Source organism: Acanthisitta chloris, unplaced genomic scaffold, assembly GCF_000695815.1.
Source record: "Acanthisitta chloris isolate BGI_N310 unplaced genomic scaffold, ASM69581v1 scaffold11157, whole genome shotgun sequence".
NCBI classification, from domain to species: domain Eukaryota; kingdom Metazoa; phylum Chordata; class Aves; order Passeriformes; family Acanthisittidae; genus Acanthisitta; species Acanthisitta chloris.
The window spans coordinates 14,160-18,505 of record NW_008682108.1 but is presented as its reverse complement, the minus strand read 5'-3'; positions in this window follow the sequence as shown (position 1 = coordinate 18,505).

The window sequence follows — 4,346 nt, the reverse complement described above, 5'->3', positions numbered from 1 at the left end:
GAGCTGGATGTGGGGCTGGAGCATACACTGGTCAGCATCGAGATCACCCTGCATCCCTGTCTGAGCTGCATTAATGCTGCTGTAAATGGAAGTGATGTGAAAATAAACAACGTGCTTAAACCACCCCAATCTGCTGAGAGCTGCTGCTGGGCAGGGAGACAAATCCCTGTAAATAATCAACATCTTCCCAAAACTTTCCAAGAACTTGGTCTCAGCCCCTGCGTCACTCCAGGCTGCAGCCCATGGGGAGAGGGGGGTTGGCTGGGGAGGGAAGGGGCGTAGCACAGAGAGAGTTTGGGATAGAACAGTCATTTCAGTGCTTCCAGCTCGGAGCTCACGGGCTGGACACGGAGGGAAGGCTTTCCCAGGGAGGACAGACTGATAGCAAGGAAGATTCCCCGGTGAGCAGCTCCCCACTTCACCCCACTGCTGTGGGAACAACAATATGGGGGTGTTGGGGGGAGGCAGCAGGGACATTGCCTTCTGTGGGGTAAAGTGTCATTGCTTCCAGACAGAAACTCAGCTGGGAGGTTGGGGCACAGGGGGAGAGGTGCACTGGGTGCCAAAAGTGGTGGGACAGGTGCTGGGATGATGGGACAGGAGGTGGGAGGTGCTGGGGTGGTGGGACAGGAGGTGGGAGGTGCTGGGGTGGTGGGACAGGAGGTGGGAGGTGCTGGAATGGTGGGACAGGAGGTGGGAGGTGCTGGAATGGTGGGACAGGAGGTGGGAGATGCTCAGGTGGTGGGAGAGGAGGTAGGAGGTGCTGGGGTGGTGGGACAGGAGGTGGGAGGTGCTGGGGTGGTATAACAGCCTCAGAAACCACTTGCTGTCAGCCAAGAGGCAGCAACACAGGTGCAAGGGAGCACAGCTGTCTTTCTCTCTCGAAATGTTGGTGTGATTTGACCAGATTTCAGAGAAAAACGTTTGCATGTCAACATGTGTTGATCAGCTGCAGTGCCTGGCTGAGCCTCTCCTCTGTTTCTCCTCCCAGGCCTGGGTGAGAGGAAGATGAAGGTCCTGCTAGCACTGATGATGCTTTTTGCCTGCAGTAAGTGCATCCCAGGCCACAGCCCCACACTGATGCACATCCCCAAACCCCTGTGTGCTCCTCAGGGAGACTCCCAACAAAGCCTCCTCCCCTCTCCAGTTCCCCAAGCCTCATCTCTGCATATAACTCACAAAATATCCCATTCTTTGGTCACTTTAGGTGTGCTCACAGCTCATGGGAAGCACCCACGCACCTACACACCAGGACTCGAGGGCAGCACTGTGGGAAATCTGACTGCCCACGGATGTCGCTCGGGATGGGGCACCTCGAGGGCTTCGATGGACCGGTACAGGCAACACTGCCCTGGAGGGCTAACACTGGCCCCAGAGGGCTAATGCTGGCCCCAGGGCTTGTGCACAACCCCAGCAGCCTCCTTGAGGCTTTGCAAAATGCAGACAAGGCCGTGGGCAGCAGCAGGAAGGGAACAGATTTTTGGGAAGGGGGGGAAGGTAAGGTGGTATTCACCCCCAGCTCCAGCCCTGGAGTCAGTAAGGTGGTGCCAGAAACAACTGTGGTCAGTGGGAGGGCACGAGAGGGATGGGACGATCCTGAAGCCAAGCTGCTGGGCAGAGGGATGGCACCAGTGGAGAGGGATGCTCCTGAAGCCCCTCAAGCAAAGCTGCTGGGCAGAGGGATGGCACCAGTGGAGAGGGATGCTCCTGAAGCCAAGCTGCTGGGCAGAGGGTGCTTTGGGAAGCAGAGGGAACAGGCTGGAAAGAGCAGCTTCTGAGGGAATTGATTCAGCACAAGAAGATGATGCAAAGCTGGTGGCTCTTCCTGCCCAGCTCACAGAGCCTGTGCCAGGCAGGTCTAAAGCAGCCGGTGCCACATTCTAGACCTGCCCAGGCTCTCCCTCTCCACCCAGGTGCTGCCTGCTCCGTGCCTGCTGCTATGCCAGGCTGGCAGCTCGGCGCTGCCGAGTGGGAGCTGCCCAACCTCTCTCCACAACCCAGGCAGGAATCCCCACCTGCAGTGAGTCCTCCCGCCTGCCCTCCCCAGCCCCTCTCCCTCCTTCCCAGGGCCCTTCTGCGGGGCACATTCCCGAGGGGAGGGTCTCAGGTGTGCCCCGGTGCCCGCAGGGTCGGGGACGTGGTGCCAGAGAGGAGCCTGCAGGTGCGAGAGAGCCGCGCGGCTCTGCCGTCTGCGCTCCCGGGGGATGCTCCGGCGCCGCACCAAGTGCCGGGGACCTGCCGGCAGGTGTTGAAGCAAAAAATCACCTTGCTAAACCACCTCCTCCGGGTTGATCCGTCAAGGGAAGGCGTCGGCAGAGCTTCCCAACCCTGGCGAGTGTTCTCCTCGGGGTTTCTTGGCTCCGAGGAGAGGACAACAAGCCTCCGGTGGAGTTGCGACACTCTCGCCCGGGTGGGAGGAGAGGGAGCAGCGCGGATGAGATGTCTCAGCACAGCAAAACAAGGGAGGGAGGGGTGGACACCTGCTCCTCGTCTCTGCGAGGGGCGAGATGGGAACCAGCGTGAGCCTCTGTGCCCGCACACATCGACCCCTGGCTCTGGCTCCCCCTGCAACCTGTCTGCTCCCTCTGCTTCTTGCTTCGCTGCACATTGCCTTCTGCTGCTCCCAAATAAAACCAGAGAGCCTAAAGCACCGGCCCTGTGTTCTGTAACTCAGCTGAGCCTAGACACCAACCCTCACCTCTTAGGTTTCCTGTCAAAATACCCATGAAAAATGACAGCTGAGAGGTGACACAACTCCCAGTCAGGTGCATCTGCACCTCTGACTTGTCCCCACTTAGCCCTGAGTCTTCAGGCTCTGAAAAGGTTCAGTTTCTCCAGGATGGAGAAGTGGAAGCTGGTGGAAAGGCTGGGGCAGGCATGAAGCCAAGCTTGAACTGCAGTGATCCTTGTGGGTCCTTTTCCAGCTCAGGATATTCTGTGATTCTCTGGATCTCCACTGTGACAGGGTGGCCTGGAGCTTGCCTCACACCCAGTGCAGAGCAAAACAGAGTTCTCAACAGAAAAGAATGTTTTGGCCCAATTCTACAACAGCCCTGAGCACATCCCTTAGGAAAAGGCAGTTCAGGCAGTGGCTGGGGCACCCCACACCCGGCCCAATTCTACAACAGCCCTGAGCACATCCCTTAGGAAAAGGCAGTTCAGGCAGTGGCTGCTCCACCACCACCACCACCTCATGGCACAGGTTTTTGGGCCCTGCAGGGTTGAACCCTAGGAGGTCTCAGTGCTCCAAACCCCCTTTGGAGGTGCTCAGCCAAGAAGTAAAGCTACAGAAACAACAGCCAAACATTATATCCCCCAGGGCTGATGCCCAGCTGGAATTTCCACCCTGGCTTGCCCCAAAGGTGAAGTCAATGGCACCAGGAAATATCCCTCAAATCAATGATGCTTCCCAACAGCTGCCAGCCAGGCATCAGGTCCTGCCAACCCTCCAACTCCTCCTCCAGCAGTGTGTGGTCCTGGGGGAGGTGAGGAAGGAGCAGGGACCCCCTTGCCCAGCAGCTGCTGTTTGCAAGGCATAAATCAAGGATCAAATCCTGCCGAGAAGATATCCCAGACAGCTTGCAGGCTGGGAGGGAGAAACCAAACTACAATCTCCCTTTGTCAGTTCTGGGTGAATTTTAACTATCCATTCATTTTCCTGCTTAGACATCTGGCTGGAGGAATCAATACATACATACAGGCTCAGATACTGCACCTACTCGGTACATGGCAATAAATTCGGTTGGAAAAGTGCTTTCTATATTGTGAAACAAAATCTGCATATTCCCAGAAAGCATTTGGCCCTGTAAGGGCTTAATTCCCATTTGGAGAAGGGATACTACTGCACCTGTAGAGGAGATGGGGCAGGGAGACTTTTAGCTGGAGCTCAGCCAGTTTGATGCACAATTCCTTATTTCCCCATGATAAAACTGGTTGTGGACATAGAAAATCCTGAATTATGGCTAGACCCGGTCCAGGTAATTACCTCAACACCATCCTAGGGGTCTGCTGGAATCAGCCTGGAGAGCTGAGGGAGGCAAACACCCTGTGGCAGGGTGTGTGGGGGGAGGAAGAGATTTTGCTGACCCCTGTTTCCCTTTTCTCACCATCTGATTCCCACACAAGTCACATCCCTTTTCCCTGTCTCAGTTCCCCTACCAACCACGGGGGGATTTCCTCCCCAGCCTCAGTGCCTGTCTGTGCTGGGGATCCCCCAAAACCAGCACAGAGCACTGGGCACCTGCAATCTTTGCCAGAAGAAATCTGCTAAATGATTGTTCATCTCACTTTAATGAGAGATTCTCTATATGCAAACAACACAACCAACCTCTGTTTTTCCTCTTCCA